Source organism: Pogoniulus pusillus, chromosome 14 (genome assembly GCF_015220805.1).
Source record: "Pogoniulus pusillus isolate bPogPus1 chromosome 14, bPogPus1.pri, whole genome shotgun sequence".
NCBI lineage: Eukaryota > Metazoa > Chordata > Aves > Piciformes > Lybiidae > Pogoniulus > Pogoniulus pusillus.
In genome coordinates this window covers 13,903,968-13,922,867 of record NC_087277.1, presented here as the reverse complement: position 1 = coordinate 13,922,867, position 18,900 = coordinate 13,903,968, and the positions used below count along the sequence as shown (strand labels likewise).

Genomic DNA, 18,900 nt, shown 5'->3' with positions numbered 1-18,900 from the left:
AGGAGACTACAGGAGCACAGATGAGACACAGACATCATAGGAACCAATAATCTTCTAGATTTTCTGCCTAAAAAGAAAGTGGATTTTGAGGCATGCTGTTTCAGCTGACTGGGAGCAGGGAAACTCATGGCTGAGCTAACGGCTGATGCAAGGATGGAGCAAGGCCAGGGACATCACACAAGACACAGGCTGCAGGAGAAAATCTTCTTGCTCTGGGTATGGCTGGGCTGAAGGATGGCACAGGAAGTCCCTTTGCTTGAGCCTGAGGTCAGCCTCTCCTCAGGGTGTGTTGAAAGTGTGATGGACAAATTACTGCTACCTTTGCTCTGCAGTCTTTAGAGACCTGTAAAAGAATATGAGGTAGGGAAAAAACTCTAAAAAAAGAGCTACTATGCACAGATTGTTCTGCCTCACATGGGAAGGCACTGCTAGGGCAAGTGTACATAATCTGAACTTCTTAATGAAATGTGATCAACCCAAAATTGTCTTCACTCATTTGTTTGGAGACAGGAAACAGTGATTTTTACAAGCACTTAATCTCAGCCTCTCCATCCTATTCAGATAAATTGTTATTTGAAGATCTGGAGAAGGCAGACTTCAAAAGCTGAGCTGGACTTGTTGTAGTCTATGAAGAGAAATCCTTTCACATCAAAGAAGACATACCAATTATTGAGGTATGTCTGAGAGCAGACATTTTGCATATCCTGATTTAAATTTTGCACTTCTGTTTTATATCTTAAAGGAAATTATCTGCATGGGTCAAAATATTGCCATCAAGAAAGAACAGAAGCACTCTCAGTCATGGAGGGATTTTATACATACAGTAGTGCTGTATGAACCCATCTAGGTCACAACACCCTGTAACCTGCAGGAGAAAGCTACTTGCCTGAGACAGGGAAAGGATCAAGAGCAGAGTCTAGACTCTTAGACATGGTACATGTGACAGTGTTCTTCCATGTTATTGGAACTGCCAGAAAGAAGATGGTGAACTGAAAAGAACAGACCAAGTACTTGGACTGAAGCAGGTTCCTCAAGGGAAAACAGTAATAAAAGTCTCCAGTTTATCTGAAAAATGATCTAGACTTTAGTGCTGTTAGAGTAATTACTAACACAGCTTCACCTCCAGTTCTAATGTATTTCCTCAGATACATATTATCAATCATATTTCCACATCTGGCTATGCCAGCAAGCACATAAATTTTATACTTGCTTAACAGAATGTATAATGCAAAGAGATGGTTGTGTATATTTCAGATGCTTTCACTCTGACAAAACTCAGCCAACGTGTCTTGTTGCCAAAGGAAGCTGCAGATTTATCACAGCAAATCGTACTGCTGCACAGCTGAAACCCACTGAACCAAGGCACATCAGCTCTAATCTCTGGCCACTCACAGAGCAGAGAGAAGGAATTTCTTCCTGACTACATTCCATTCACAGGAAAATGCTTTGCAGATTTGCTCCCAGAAGATCTTCACTGGTGCTGATGCTCTCATTTACCCATGCATGGTGTCTCTGCAGTGAGGTGCTTCTGTCAGGAAGCTGCACAAAGAGGCTAGATTTAAGTTTGTTTCTAATGTAGAAGATGTTATGAGACAAAATCTGGTGACAGCAGACTGTGATAGTTTGGGTGTTACCCACCCCCTGCACTCTTATGAAATCTCCCAGACTAGACTCAGCTGAGCTAGAAATTAGAATGAAGCTTTATATATTTACAGCTTAGCACAATATGCAAGCAGATGTTTACAATACAGCTACATACAGAAATAGACAAGCTAAAAAGGTAATACAGAAACATAACCCCCCTTCCAGAAACCAGAGTCCCCAGGAGGGGCTCCCAACCACCCTTCCATCTCCCTTCCAGCCTTCTACCTTATCATTGACTTTGCCTTACATTCAAGATGAGTTTGGAGAATTGGCCAGGGGAGTTAGGAAGCAGATGGATTAGTTACACAGACAGCAGGTTAGGGAGAGAAGTGCAGGCAACCAGAGACAGAGAGCAAGTCTGTTATCTACATTTATGCTCTTGTTTTCATACATCTCTGCAAGCCTATGAGAGAAGTAGACATCACCAGTGTTTCCTTTTCACAGCCTAGAATCTAATTCTTCTCACCAAAATATTCCAGCTAGCCTCAAACTAGCACACAGAGTCATGAAATATTTAGCAACAGGACATTTATTTTCCTCTGAGAAGCCTGGAGAGGGGGTTTGTAAGAAAGCTTTATATGTGGGAGCAACCAATGGGCGAAGCAAGAACATCAAAAACATGCAAGAATTAAAAAATGGGTTTTTTTTTTTTTTTGCATTTGAATATGAGGAAAACTTAAGAATAATTCATCATATAGGAGTTGTATCTCTACAAATTGTCACACAGTAAGTTGGAGTCATCACTTTTGGATCTGAGGTGCAGGTGGCATGTTTCTCCTGACTGGGTGACATGGCTTTGCTTCATCTCTGTCACTCTTGAGCAATATTGCCAGGGATTTTGGTAAAAAAAGGACTATAGTAAGATAATATAAATCTGTAAAAGTAGATGATATAGATATGTAAAGCATGTACCCTATATGGATGGAGAAGTGTATGTCTTTCCACAACAATGTACGCACTAGGGCATCCTGAAGGCTCCTCTTCAGTGGGTGGGAAGTGGGGAAATGAGGATAACTGGAGGAAATGGGAGATAACACAGTGTCTGGGCTTTTCTGAAGAGAACATCTGAATGGCTTGTTGCAGCCTGATTCTTGAGGTCCCTCTACATTGGAATTCTTTCTAAGAAATGAATCAAGATGAAAGAAGATGCTGGAAGTGCAAATATTTCAGATTATTCCATACTTCGCTTTAGCATATCAATTTTGAGTCATTTTCTTAGCTGAATAACCTCTTTCAAATGGCACCAGACCTGGATCTAATAAGAAAGAAACCCAGCAAAATACCTGCTATTCCCTCTTTACGGCATCTGTTAGTCTAAGATACTGAGTCATCCCAAGAAGGTCTTAGAATAGTAATTTTGATAATGTACAGCTGGCTATCTTAAGATAAGGGTAATGCTAAGGTAATGCATATAAAAGTCTCATAATTATGTACTTTCCCTGTCTGAGGTGTCAGGATGTGTAAAGGTAATAACATCACATTAAAAGAATGCATTAAAACCTACCAACACTGTAAAATAGATTATAAATTTATATTAAGACTGCTATATGCTCCTGTTCTTGCTTCCAAGTATTCAGTACCTGCCCAGTCAACATATTTACCAGTTACAGTGGGAGAATGATGGTCTGGCTCACTCCTCATTTTCAAGTAAGGTTTGCTGAAGTCAGTCAATCCATTCTGGCATAAAAGACATGTTAATTGGTCCTGCAAGGTTAGAAGGATAAAACTTCCTCAGAGAAAATTCTATATAGGACACGTGTCTTTATGGCATGTATATGTGCATGTAGCTGCATTGGTCTAGTTCTATCAGCCAATGCTGTCTTTCAGGGCCTCTCAGGGGCATCATTTCAGACACAGAGATGCCAAACCACTTGGCAAAAGATGGCCAGATTATGCCAATACAGCATCAAAGCTCCAAGAGAAGGCTTATCTGTCATACCATCACAATCCTATGCTGAAATGTAAATCTCAGGCAGGAAAACCTGTGCCCAGTGCTTGCTGGGTGCTTGCACTTGCTCCTTCTCCCTAAAAAAATGTAAAGCAAGAAACAACACAGAGAGAGCCTTAAATTATATGTAATAATGAACACTCCATCCCAAGATCCCTGGCTACTACAAGCTGGCATAGATCTATTAACTTCTGCACAGTAGTGCCACATTATGGGAAGACATGGCATTTAAGAGTATATTGAGCCCCACAAGAGATAGACAGCGAGGGCATTACACATTTCATCACTACAGAATTGCAGCACCCTGCTCACACATACTCATTCACAGCACTTGACAAAGTGTAAAGCCATTTCAGTGGTTGACAGATCACAAGTTAAAAAGAGAAAATAGTGAACTCAAGACAAAAGAAACCCTGTGCAGAGCAAATTGGTAAGAAATCTTTAAAATGTTTAGCAATCCTTCAGCCAATCAAAAACAACTCACCTGTGACCAGAGATTTGTTTCAAAATGGCCTTCATGTAGCAGAAAATGAGTGCACAGTGAGGATGTATTCACAGAGGGATTCATTCCTGCTGCTGTGGGGTGTCTGTCCAAATGAATACTCAGAAAATATCAGCAGTTCCTGAGGAACCTTATTTCCCCATGAGACTTATGTTTCTTCCAGTAAAAGTTGTCTAATTATATAATTTTCTGCATATGGCATGTGTACAGCTGATCAGATACCATTGTGTTAGACAATCTGCCCAGAAGCCTTTTGAAAACTTAGGATAGTCTATTCTGATACTTTATATTGCTCTCTCCTGTCCCCATATGATGAATGCTTTTGAGCTTCCCTCTTCTATCCAAAGCCTGCTGTAAACCAATCCATATCCTACAATCTATGTTTTCTTGTAAGTTACTGTTTGGTAACATCTTTCTCAACCTTTGTAGTTAATATGAGCTGACAGTGTACACTTGCAGTCCAGAAAGCCATCCATATCCTGGGTTGCATCAAGAGAAATGTGGCCAACAGGTTGAGAGGTGACTCTGCCTTCTACACAACTCTCATGAGACCCCACCTGGAGTACTGAGTGCAGTTCTGGAACCCCTAGAACAAGAAAGACATGGACGTGATGGAACATGTCCAGAGAGGACAGGTTGAAAGAGCTGGTGTTGTTCAGTTTGGAAAAGAGAAGGCTCTGAAGAGACCTTATTGTGGCCTTCCAATATCTGAAGGGCACCCACAAAAAAGCTGGTGAGGGCCTTCTTAGGGTGTTGGGTAGTGACAGGATGGGGAGGAATGGATCAAAGCTAGAGGAAGATAGATTTAGATTAGACAGTAGGAAGCAGTTCTTCACTATAAGAGTGGTAAAACATGGGAATTGGTTGCCCAGGGAGGAAGCCCTGTCCCTGGAAGTTTTTAAGGTCAGGTTGGATGTGTCTCTGGGCAACGTGATCTGATGGAAAGTGCTACTGCTCATGATGATCCTTGAGGTCACTTCCATCTCTGTCAATTTGGATTCTTTTCTGCATTCACAGAAAACAGCCATGGCAGTTACAGCAAAACCATATGGATTCTGGTTACTTTACAGCTTAACTGGATAAGTTAAATATAATACACTAGGATCATGATGAGACTTGGACTTTTGTAGCTGATTAGTGTAATTAGCAATCTGGAGACTGGGAGAAGCATCCTGCAGGTAAATGTTTTTAAAGTATACACTATTTACTACTATCTTGATCTCTGCCACTTACTTGGGCTCTAAGTCCAATACTCATGAGTGCTCAAAGTTTTCAGGCCATATCTCTCTAAAATCAATGAAGAAAGTCCCAAAGTGAGTTTTAACCTTTAAAAATTCATTGACATTTTCTCAAGCAAACCACAAATGCAATTCTTACTTTTTACTGTTTAAATCATTTAAGCCACAAAGCCTGTGACAACAAGCTTTGCTGCGTGAGAAGCTGCATCTTGATTTTAAAACAATTCATAGGGAAGATACAAAAGGTTCACTGAGACAAGGTTTAGTTTTAAACATATAAACCAAGATAACATTTAATCATGCTAATTAAACTCGATTTTTAAAAGAAAGATGAGCCAAAGTAAGCAGCTTCATCTCCAATGAAAAGTTGCAATGGTTTCATATAAACATTTTTGTGCCTTCCACAATTCCATAAGAGAGGTAAAAGCACTACTAAGGCTAGCAAGCTTTGAGAAAGTGCCTGTCTTGTGCTTTGTTTTCTCCTCACCCACAGGAAATTTAAGTTGAGGTGAACCACAGTGTAGCTCCAGGTATATTTTAAACTGCCACCAGTACTGACGGAATAAATGCTACGTTTCTATTCCGTGCTGATCGTATCCAAGCCTCACATGAGCTTGGAGGAAAAGTGAAGCTGAAAACTAAACACTCTTCAGGATAACAATAACTACTATGACAATAATTTGTTTTCCAATTCCCTAATTTGCTTTACCACACAGTAGCATAGATATTTCCACCAGTAGAGAATAGGGAATGTGGAGACTGAATAGCAGTGAGGAGACTGAAGGACAGTTTCTTTCAGTGCTACCTGATGTTGTCTTGCAGTAACAACCCAAGTACCAATGCAGTGAACATAATTTTACTACAAAATACACGAAACATAGTTATCACACCATTGCCATGGGATAAGAGTACACATAAGGGCAGCTACTGCAGCTCCACTAATGCTTGGTAACTCCTTAAACTGAGCTAATTTAACAGTGGGTCTAAGATTTGAGAAAAGAATCAGTCTTAATTATCACAATAGCACCAGTGTAGAGCACTTCACATTTTCATACTGCTTTACTGTTGCTAGCCAATTCATTAATTCAGTTCCAATGGCAGACTGAGATTATGAGCAATTTCAATGTCTTTTGCTTAAGGCTAGGGAAAAAAATGCTATTAAATCTTCACTCAACTCATAGAAACCTTTCTGTAATCAGGAGTATAAATGTGTCTGACCTATCTGAACGCTGTCTCTTAGTATGCTACTTGCAGGCTGTGCTCTTCCCAGGGGAAGACAACAAGGTTTTCTAAAGGCCAAAGACTGCAGAAATAAAGGTAATGCAGGGATATTGAGAGGTATGTTAAGTGCTAACGTTCCCAAGAAACTAAGGGCTATGAAACAAAAATGTATGAAACCCATTTTTGATTTTCTTCTCAGCCACTTCTGTTGACTGCTAAATGTATGCGAGGCATTAGGACAGGATCCAAGCACCAAAGCACCAGACAGAGCAAAGCCTAACTCTATAAATATAAAATGTTCAGAGAAGAATGTGTTTGAAGACTTGTGGCTTCTGGGCACAGACACATGCCTATAGGTAAAAAGGTGTTACAAAAGGCATGCAGTGCACTTGCCTAGAGTCTGGGCGCCCAGCGACAACTGGAAATGGTCTGACCCTTCCCTGACTTTATGGTGAGAGGCTAATTTCAAACTGGGTATACACACACTGCAGAAAAAAAATCCAGAACCAAACCAAACCAAAAAGCCCCAAAACACAACAAGAACAACAAAAGCCAATAAAAAAAAAACAACCAAATCTCCCACCCAAACAATAATAACAGCAACAAAAATAAAATGCCCGAACTAGCAAATAGAACAAACCAAACCAAACCAACTGAGCTAGGTCTCAGAACTACCATGTTAAGGAATTAATTAAATTTCTAATTCCAATCATAGAATCAATCAGGTTGGAAGAGCCTTCCATGATCATCCAGTCCAACCTATCCACCAGCCCTATCCAGTCAACTAGACCATGGCACTAAGTGCCTCATCCAGTCTTTTCTTGAACACCTCCAGGGATGGTGACTCCACCACCTCCCTGGGCAGCCCATTCCAATGCCAATCACTCTCTCTGTGAAGAACTTCCTCCTAACATCCAGCCTAGACCTCCCCCGGCACAACTTGAGACTATGTCCCCTTGTTCTATTGCTGGTTGCCTGGAAGAAGAGGCCAACCCCACCTGGCTATAATTAGATGAAGGAATTCTTCTTTGAGTTACTCTGATGTGGAGCATGGAGAACCCAAAAATTCCACAGGGTCCTACACAGGGTCAGGTTTAAATTGTTAAAATTGAGGTGGTCATGTTTAAACAGGTGAAACTTAAGTGATGTCTTGAGTTTGCCCTCCCAGCAACATATAAAAATGTTTTCCCCCTTTCTTACAGCTACATTATATTAGCAAATGGATTGTAATGGAAATGAGAACAAACCTTTTCTCTGCAGCAGTGTCAATATGTTACACTGAAAAATAAATTATGTCCTGTATGAGCTTTTGTTATTTGCTAATATTTCATTCTATCCCTTCATTAGTGTAGCAATCTCTTCTTCCATTAATCTCCCATGTTTGTACTTGCATGTAGGAAGGGGGATGTGCAAGGAGAAAGTGAGGTAATGTTTTATAGCTTTATTTTTGCTGAATATATCTGTTATTGATACCACTCAATGTGAAAGGAACTTAGATTTTTTTTTTTTTTTTGGTACACTGTCCACAAGTATTCCACAGCTGTGGTCATTTGCACTGATGTTTCCATTGATGTATGGCACTGTGGGGAAATCTCCTTTATTGTGGTGTATGTAATATGGTTAAACCAGTTTTCCATGCTGAAAAGACTTTACTGGTGAGGATTTGGACCAGAGACAGGTCCATTAGAAAAAACAGAGTGTAAAATGCCTTATTGTGTTGAGGCAGAGGGAAAAGGCATCAATTTAGTTGCATGTGCTAGTTTGAAACTAGCTAGAATGTTTTGGTGAGAAGAACTAGATAACAGTGCTGCTGTCTACTTCACTCATAGGTTTGCTGAGATGGATGAGAACAAGAATGCAAACATAGATAAGGGAGTCACTTCTGCTGGGGAGATCGGAGCTGCATTTTTTTCTCTCTCTAGCCTCTCTGCTGTCTCTAACCTGCATCTCTCTAACCTCACCCTCCATTTTGGACTAATCCACTTTGCTTCCTAAACCCTTGGCTGAACCCCCATTCTTCCTTGGGACTGGTCTAAGGTTGAGAGGAGTGGAAGAAGGTGGAAGGGTGGTTGGGAGCCCCTCCTGGGGACTCAGGTTTCTGGGAGGGCTGTTGTGTTTCTGTATTACCTTTTACCTTGTATATTTCTCCATGTAAATGTACATCTTGTAAATATCTGCTTGTATATTGTGCTAGCTGTAAATAAAAGTGTCATTCAAATTTCCGGCTCGGCTGAGTCTAGTCTGGGTAATTTCCAGAGTGTGGTGGGGGACAGGGAACACCCAAACCATCATAGTTGTGTTTATTTGTTTACTTATTACATGCATGGTAATAATTTGTTACATGGAAGATACAGAAAGGGACAGCTGTGAAAACATTTAACTATCAAGCAATTTGCTTAATTTTAATTCTGCAAGAGTTGAGCTGGAAAACTAAGGAAGGGGTTTTCAGAACCAGGTCTGGATTTGATGTCTGCACTGATTTTGCACAGGAAAAACTGTGCTGACTGCCCACCAAGTTTAACAAAGTTACTCTTGATTTAATAATCATAGACATAAGAGACAATTCAAGCTTTAGGGGTAAATTATGCATCAAAGCTTGGTTAGCGATGGAATAAATCCATGCATTAAAGCCAAAAGCTTTACAGTTACAGAATGAATGACACACAAGGTAATAAAAATATATCTTGGAGTTGTCAATTCCAAGAACAAAGGCCTTTATATCCTGGATAAAAGGAGATATCTTATAAGTATTTTTGGCAACTGGTCCTTTCTCATCATTCTAGGTCAGTCACTGGAAAGTGGATGCTTTACCTCCAGAGCTAGTCTTTTACAGCAACTAATTCAGCCAAGTATCAGTTCAAAAAGAAGCACCTTCCTCTGTTCTTGTTCATGAGTGACTTCATAAGAAAGGGAGAAATGTGTTATGCTGAAAGTCAGAGTGACTTAAAAAAAAATCCCCAAATTAAAATCCCAACCCCCCAAAAACCCCAAACACCTGATCTTGGAAGACCACAGGAAACCTTGTCCTCGTGAGTCCTTCTTGTGAGTTTTCAGTGGAATTTAGGTCAGACAATGGCTGATCAGGGAAGTACAGGCTGGATGTTAGGAGGATGTTCTTGTCAGAGAGAGTGATTTCCCGTTGGAATGGGCTGCCCAGGGAGGTGGTGGAGTCACCATCTCTGGAGATATTCAAGAAAAGCCTGGATGAAGCACTTAGTGCCATGGTCTAGATGACTGGCTAGGGCTGGAGGATAGGTTGGACTGGATGATCTTGTAGGTCTCTTCCAACCTGGTTGATTCTGTGATTCTATATGTCACTATACCAACAGGTCTCAACTTTGATGAGATAGTGGAGTTTGTCTTGCAGGTGATGGACCAGCTGCTGCCCTTAGTCTCTCCCAAGACCCCTCAAATAGATACCTATTAGCACCAAATATGCTTGAAATAATAGAACAAACCCACAAGTGTTGGCATTATTCTTAAAGAAGGCATCATTATTTATCTGATAATCAATTTAATGACAATTATGTCCCCAACATCTAATGCTCTTCTTTTTACATATTTTGGAAATACCTCTTCTTTTCCTTAATGAACATCTTATTTTCCTAGACAAAATATTTCGTCAGGTCCTATTTAGTCGCTGTTATCTAGTGAACATGACTTCTTTGTCTTGCAGAAAAGGTTAACATTCAGAAAGATTAATTTCTTCTTCCCCAGAAAAACATTGTGATTAAGTTCTTACTGAAACAGATGGACAGTTCCATCCACCAAATAGAGGCATTTATGCAAATATCTCTGAACTAATTGATACTCAGTTGCGTTGAAGCAGCAGCACATAAGATGCTTTCACGATGTCAACATTTCTGACTATGATTTACTACGTTAATGATTTCTCATAGTGAGCCATTATCCTAAGGGAGAACAAAAGCTGTTTCACTTGGACTCAATTTATTTTCTTGATCAATATAGCTGCATGAAAAGAGAATGCATTGTGTAGCATAACAGTAAATAACACATCTGAAGAAAAGTGTAGATCATATGCTTGGACTTTGTTCCATAAAGAAGTGAGGTTTAAAAATGTCCAGTTCCTCAGGATCCTTTGTGCTGTGTCATTTTAGGAATAATATGCATTTAAATATTATCTACTCATAATCAGTTACCATTTAGTTAATTTATAGCCCCTGAAGAAAGAGGCAAACTTGAACACCTCATTAACTTCAGTTAATCAACTGTAAAACATTCAGAAAGATCACATGCTTTAAGCCATTCTTTATTAGAGATCTTTACCAAGCTACCACGCACAAAATCCTCTCAAACTGTGGGACTGTTCACATTTACCATCACTGCTAAGGCCAGAACCCTTAAAAGCTACTGTAAAAGGGAAAAAAAAAATCATGTTTTGCAAAACATTGATAATACCCAGATTAGTCTTCCTTTAATATGTTTAATTCCCTTTCAAGTGTAGAAATCCTATAAAAAGTACAACCTGTCAGGGGGATAGTTCAGAAATCTCTAATTCAAAATGAACTCTATTATCTCAACTGTTCAGCTGGAATTGACAAGATCATGGCTTGCAGATATGTCTGATAGTTTCATCAAGCATTTGTGAAGTAAAGAAGGAAGACACTATCTCTGTCTGAAAGGTGGTTTGCGGGCAATTGATTCATCTGAACAGAATATAAACATCAGCCACCATCAGCCTGAATAAATACTGTATCCATTAGAATGGAAGAGAGTCTTCAGAAGAAACTGATGCTCTTGTATGGCTATGTTAGTGCTGAGGATTCATGACAAAGAATGTGTCTGGAAAGGAAGTGAAAGAAAAAGGGCACCCATTAGCAGAGAAGTATGAGACAAATAGGAAGTGTCCAACTGATCCTTGAGGTTATGGGAGGTTGGTGCCTTATTGGCAAGCCAAAGATCACCAGAGGAGATGTTTTCATTTGCCCAGGTTATCTTTAAGTCCATATAATCAAGAAAAAAAAAGTGTGTCTAGACAATCAGAAGGTTTGGGTTTTTTTCTGGTTTGGTTTTTTTGTTTGTTTGGTTGGTTGGTTTGGTTTGGTTTTTTTTGGGCCAAGATAAGGCTAGATAGAATCATAGAATCATAGAATCATAGAATCAACCAGGTTGGAAGAGACCTCAAAGATCATCCAGTCCAACCTATCACCCAGCCCTAGCCAGTCAACTAGACCATGGCACTGAGTGCCTCATCCAGTCTTTTCTTGAAGACCCCCAGGGACGGTGCCTCCACCACCTCCCTGGGCAGCCCATTCCAATGGGAAATCACTCTCTCTGTGAAAAACTTCTTCCTAACATCCAGCCTATACCTACCCTGGCACAACTTGAGACTGTGTCCCCTTGTTCTATTGCTGGTTACCTGGGAGAAGAGGCCAACCCCCACCTGGCTACAATGTCCCTTCAGGTAGTTGTAGACAGTAATAAGATCACCCCTGAGCCTCCTCTTCTCCAGGCTAAACAGGCCCAGTTCTCTCAACCTCTCCTCATAGGATTTGTGTTCCAGGCCCCTCACCAGCTTCGTTGCCCTTCTCTGGACATGTTCCAGTACCTCAACATCTTTCTTGAATTGAGGGGCCCAGAACTGGACACAGTACTCAAGGTGTGGCCTGACCAGTGCTGAGTACAGGGGAAGAATAACCTCCCTTGTCCTGCTGGCCACACTGTTCCTGATGCAGGCCAGGATGCCATTGGCTCTCTTGGCCACCTGGGCACACTGCTGGCTCATCTTCAGCTTACTATCTATCAGTACCCCCAGGTCCCTTTCCTCCTGGCTGCTCTCCAGCCACTCAGTCCCCAGCCTATAGCACTGCTTGGGGTTATTGTGGCCAAAGTGCAGAACCCTGCACTTGGCCTTGTTAAATCTCATCTCATTGGCCTCTGCCCACCCATCCAGCCTGTCCAGGTCCCTCTGCAGGGCTCTCCTACCTTCCAACAGATCAACACCTGCTCCTAGCTTGGTGTCATCTGCAAACTTACTGATGCTGGACTCAATGCCCTCGTCCAGATCATCAATAAAGATATTGAACAGGACTGGGCCCAGCACTGATCCTTGGGGAACACCACTTGTGACTGGCTGCCAACTGGACGTGGCACCATTCACCACCACTCTCTGAGCTCTGCCATCCAGCCAGTTCTTGATCCAGCACAGAGTGAATCTGTCCAAACCATGAGCTGCCAGCTTGGCTAGGAGCTTCTTGTGGCAGACAGTGTCAAAGGCTTTGCTGAAGTCCAAGTAGACTACATCCACAGCCTTCCCCACATTCACCAGGCGGGTAACCTGATCATAAAAGGAGATCAGGTTGGTGAGGCAGGACCTGCCCTTCCTAAACCCATGCTGGCTGGGCCTGATCCCTTGGCTATCCTGTAGGTGCTTTGTGATGGCACCCAAGATGACCTGTTCCATGACCTTGCCTGGCACTGAGGTCAGGCTCACAGGTCTGTAGTTTTCTGGCTCCTCCTTACGACCCTTCTTGTGTATGGGAATCACATTGGCCAGCTTCCAGTCTTCAGGGACCTCTCCAGTGAGCCAGGACTGCTGATAAATGATGGAGAGTGGCTTGGCCAGCTCAGCTGCCAGCTCTCTCAGCACCCTAGGGTGGATCCCATCCGGTCCCATGGACTTGTGAGGATCCAAGTGACTTAGCAGATCCCTTACTGCTTCCTCATGGATTAGAGGGGGACTGTACTGGTCCCTGACTCCATCCACCACTTCAGGAGTCCAGCTGTCCTGGAGACAACCTGTCCCACTAGTGAAGATTGAGGCAAAGAAGGTGTTAAGCACCTCTGCCTTTTCCTCATCCTTTGTCACTCTATTCCCCTCTCTATCTAACAAGGACTGGAGGTTGTCCTTGGCCCTTCTCTTGCTATTCATATATTTAAAGAAACACTTTTTATTTTCCTTGGCAGCTGTGGCCAGCCTGAGCTCCAAGTGGGCTTTTGCCTCTCTAATTTTTCCTCTACAAGACCTAGCAACCTCCTTGAACTTCTCCTGGGACACCTCCCCTCTTTTCCAAAGGTGATAGAATCAGTCAGGGTTGGAAAGGACCACAAGGAACATCTAGTTCCAATCCTGTCATAGGCAGGGACACCCTACCCTAGATCAGAGGTAGATGCCACAAAACTGAGTTAAACTCAGCACTACTCAATGCACTTAACTCAGTTGCAATTTTATTGTGAATTTATGGTTGTTTTTTTTTTTTCCTAATGTTTTCACCTAGCTCATTTGCATGTAAACCACACATATTTTGTTGTTTTGTTTGGGTTTTTTTCTCTTGCTTGGAATTATTTCTCATACCTCTTAGAGGTGCCACATTTCCCATGCCGGTACATGGGAAAATTACAGATGTGGTTTCCTCCTACCTCCTGGGAGAGGTTAATAGTAAATATACCTAACTCCTTTACTTCCAGCAGCATCATTTTAACTTCCATCATTACTGAAACAGATGGACAATTGCACCCAATAAATAAAATATTAGTGTAAATATCACTGAGCTAATTGACGACCATCTGAACCAAAAGAGGGAAAACAAGACACTTACATGTTGCTAACATCTGTGAGCATAATTTACAGCATTAATAGATCTTTATACTAAGTCATTATCATGGTCACAAAGATTCTGGAATCTAATTTATTTTCTTGATCAGTGGAGCTAAATGCAAAGATGACACACAGCACTTGTTGTAAATTATACATCTGTGGCGATAAAATGCAGGCAGAGAATCATAGAACCATAGAACAAGCAGGTTGGGAGAGACCTCCAAGATCATCCAGTCCAACCTATCACTCAGCCCTGTCCAGTCAACTAGACCATGGCACTAAGTGCCTCATCCAGTCTTTTCTTGAACACTTCCAGGGATGATGACTCCACCACCTCCCTGGGCAGCCAATTCAATGGCAAATCACTCTCTCTATGAAGAACTTCTTCCTAACATCCAGCCTAGACCTTCTTTGGCACAACTTGAGACTATGTCCCCTTGTTCTATTGCTGATTGCCTGGCAGAATAGACCAACCCCCATCTGACTACAGCCCCCTTTCAGCAATGAGGTCACCTCTGAGCCTCCTCTTCTCCAAGATGCACACCCCCATCTCTCTCAGCCTCTCCTCACAGGGCTGTGTTCCAGGCCTCTCACCAGCTTTGTCACCCTTCTCTGGATACATTCCAGTATCTCAACATCTCTCTTGAGTTGAGGAGCCCAGAATTGGACACAGCATCCTTGAATAAGTTGTTTGTTTGTTTGCTTTATTAGTCGTTTTTTTTTTCCTGAGGAGATTACATCAGGCTTTTAAATTTTCATCTGCTTTTAGTTATCTAAGTGAGAACATTTTTCTTTAAAGATTTTCTTTATTAGACATTTCTTCCTCTAGAGAAAAGTACACGATTCTATCTATTATCCACCCATAAAACCTGACAAGGCTGTGAAATTTCCCAGGAGATTTACCTCATTACCACAGAGAATAGGATTTATGTTTCTCAGTGAAAATATGCAACAATTTCACTGAGGCTACAATTATGAGGACAAATTTCCTACTTGAAGCTAAGTAGCAAGTACATCGCATCCTGCTTCTAGAGGAAAATAAAGCATAAAAGCTGGGTGTTTTCCTTGTTTGCTCTGGTTTTACCTGGAAAAAGCTGTTGAAGTGAGACCAGTACCCCTCAAATCTGTGTAAAGAAACGAAAGAATTACTTTGTTTTAAAAGTGCAGAGCATATAATGCTAAACCTGCCAGCACAGGAGAATGTCCAAGTTCACTAAATCAGAAGTCAACAAGGTGAGTTGTTTTCAGAATTTTACTGCCACCAGCTGCACTGCTGCTTTTTTTAGGAGGAGGCTGAGCTGTGTGAGTCTGGCACAGGGGCTAAGTAATCATAATCACACAGCTTCAATCTAGATCAAAGCATGGAAAACAGCATCCTATCTGTTTTTACAAAAAGCTGTTTAGACACACTAGCAGGTGCCACTGTTTGACATGGGGGATACAGGGCATGACAAAATGGCAGGTGGTAGAGTGCACAGTGGGAGCTACGATAGTGGCTCCTTGCATAATGTGATCTCCTAGGAATTACCTTAATCATTTATTAATAACTAAGAATATTTCTCTGGAGATTTACTCCAGGACTGGTCTCTTCTCCCAGGCAACCAGCAATAGAACAAGGGGACACAGTCTCAAGTTGTGCTGGGAGAGGTATAGGCTGGGTGTTAGGAGGAAGTTCTTCACAGAGAGAGTGATTTGCTGTTGGAATGGGCTGCCCAGGGAGGTGGTGGAGGCACCGTCCCTGGAGGTGTTCAAGGGAAGACTGGATGAGGCACTTGGTGACATGATGTAGTTGACTGGCTAGGGCTGGGTGCTAGGTTGGACTGGATGATCTTGGAGGTCTTTTCCAAGCTGGTTGATTCTATGATTCTATGATTTTAATATTCCATAAGAATATTACTTTTTCTTGGAGGATAAGGTAATTTTGCCAATTTTAACTCGACAGGTTAAGGGCTTGAAAAGATGCAAGTGTCAACTGTTTTAACAGTCTGGAAAGAGTTCATCTAGCACACATTTAGGTTTTCTTCCTCTGTATTCACCTTCAGAAATCTGAATCTTTGGGCACTGTAGAGGAGGAATTCAAATTTCACGTGTTTCAGATGCACACTATTACATTTCTGTCTTCAATCCATACTTCAGAATTCTTTTTCTCTCTTTTTCCCTAATCTGCTGAGCTTAAGAAAAACCCAACAGTGACAGAAAGAACTGCTGGTGGTTGCAGTCAGTGCTGACTCAAGTGATCTCCGATAGCTCTCTAACAGATAACACATCTTGTTACGCTGCTCAGTCACAGACAGATAATGTGCAATTCTAATTCAGAAAGTATTAGAACATAATGTTTCTGTCTTGCTGCTTGGTCTTTCAACTGATGTTTCTTTGCAGCGCTAATTCTTATATTACAGTCCATTGACTCTTGAAAAAGATACTTTGACTGGTAGAGAACTTTTTAAGTCAGAACTATATATATTTTTTTCCAATACTGCTGCATCATTGAAAATTACAACAGAAGAGGAGCATAATGTAGGGTTTTTTTCTTCACAGTTGAGACTGGCATTAAAAATTTGTTGTACTCAGAATATAAATTAAGGAGCTGGGACAGAAAACCACTCGCATGACACTGAAAACATTAGGGCATACATTGCTGCTGAACACTCATGAGGATGGATAAAAGATGCCTGTGAGGAAGACCACCTAAGAAATGAAAGAATTCTCTTCTTGCATTCTTCCAAGCATTTCCTTCAGCTCCCAAAAAAGGCTGTGAGTTATCCCAGACTTATTAGTATCAGTTTATATGGATACATGTTAAAGCACCTCACTCACAGCTTGTGATATGAATTTTTTTGCACTCCATCTTTCATTCTTTTCTGACAGCTTTGAGAGAGAGTGGCTGTGCAGATGAGGAAGCTTCATGGAATGACACAACCTCCTGATGGGTTTTTGATCAGCTTCATAGCTCCCTCCCCGTCAAAGAGCATGCATTTGTTCGTGACCACGTGAATAAGGAAGCTACAACCCCTAAAGTCACAAAGAGCCTCTGCTTACTGCTTATACATCCCAGCCTGACATGCTTATTGCTTATGCTCACAGGACCACCAAGTGACCCTTAGATGTATGCATTCCTTACCCTCTCCATGGGTGACATTTATAATTTCCATACAACTGAAACAGTTCCAGCCACTTGGTACAGAGCAGGCTACAGATTTAAACATTTCCATGTGATATTGCAAGACTCTTCCTAGACAAAAGATATGATGTTCAACAGTTCTTTGTGACTAAAGAAGGAACCTTGCCAGACAAGGCTGATTCAAAATCATTCTGGAGAACTACTGAAAATCTACAGTGCTAGGGATCAGCAGCATTTTCTGCAATATTACTGGAGAGAAAACTGTCCCCATGTCACTAGGGGAAACTTCTCAGCTGTAGACTGGTGAACAAATATTGCTAATAATACTGTTAGCAATATTAAAAAAAAAGTTTTATAGTATCCAGAATTAGTTCTTCACTGTTTAGTCATGGAACCACAGGGCATTTCAGTTTCATCTTTTATATACAGGAAAGACCTTCCAGAGAAGCTGTTAAAGCAAATGTAAATCCTGGTGTAAGTGATCATTTACTGAAGCTGCCTTAGATAAAGAATATATGGCTTTAGGTGAGGTGCTTCCATTAGAGTCAGGGAATTAACAATTCTATAGTCAAAGGCACTAATGAAGACCTCATATTCAATATTGTGTAACATTCAGGTCAGGAAAAAAGTGAACTCAAACTGGAAGTGATGCAAAGAGTATTCCTGGAAATTGGAAAGCTTACCTAAAGACAGACAACTAATGAACTTGGGTGTTTCAGAAAATAAGATTGGAATAAGATCAGATTTTTGAGTATAAATTCATCAGGAGAAAAGCATCAGAGTGGAAGATGAGCTAAAGGCCAGTCAGTGATGGTACAAATGCTCACATGAACACTTGATGAAGAAAAACTTTCCCACCATCAGAATGGAGTTTTGGAACATATTTCCTAAGGAAGTAATAGACCAAAACTAATTTGTCTTTTGAAGATGGTGTATATTAATTTTGTGCAAAGGAGCAAATTTCTGCATCTCTTTTTGCTAGGGGTGAAAAACAGAAAGCAAGGAAATACAGGATGCTGGAATCCAACCACAGACTATTTGTCAGTGTCTTGGCCAGAAATGAGGTAGGATTGTCATTCTTTCAGGAAAAAAAGATGTGGTGATTGGGAACTTTCACTCTCTCTCACCAAAGAAATTTACCAGACCAGCTCAGATGGCTTGGAAGTAAGCTAAAGCTATATTTTACAGCAAGCTAAATTTACAAGCATATATACAAAATTTATTTACATGTATTTACAATTAGAAATAATACAGAAATCCAATCTTTCCCCCCTGGACAAAGAAAAGTCCAGAAGAGGCCAACACAACCTTCGTCTCTCTCCCTAGATGGCAAAACAGCAAGGCTCATGTGATATCAGTAAAATGTTAGTGTGGAGCAGTCAGAGAGGCAAAGGAACAGCAACAGGGCCAGTGCCCAAAAGGAAAGAGAACAAAATTGTTTAGGTATTGGCTTTTTATGCCAATTAGCAAGACATAGACTTTATCATTATTATTCTTCTGCAACAAATGCAATAATTTATTTACATTCTGCTCTGAACTTTCAGGCAAGTCTCGATTTCTCTTACCAGACTAATCCAATAAGCCTTAAATTACCTTAAAGAAAAGAGGAGAGAAGGGAAGGGAAAGGACAGGAAAGGAAAGGAAAAAGAAAAAGAAAAAGAAAAAGAA

The 18,900-nt window shown here is 41.0% G+C and overlaps 1 long non-coding RNA gene across 1 annotated transcript in view; it reads left to right on the top strand.

Annotated features, from left to right (window-relative positions):
• Positions 1-8,507, top strand: part of LOC135181051 (uncharacterized) — a 72,117-nt gene extending 63,610 nt beyond the window's left edge. The window contains exon 3 of the long non-coding RNA XR_010304680.1: positions 8,383-8,507. This is a non-coding gene — a long non-coding RNA (uncharacterized LOC135181051). The remainder of the gene's footprint in view (positions 1-8,382) is intronic.
• The last annotated feature ends 10,393 nt before the right edge of the window (positions 8,508-18,900 follow it).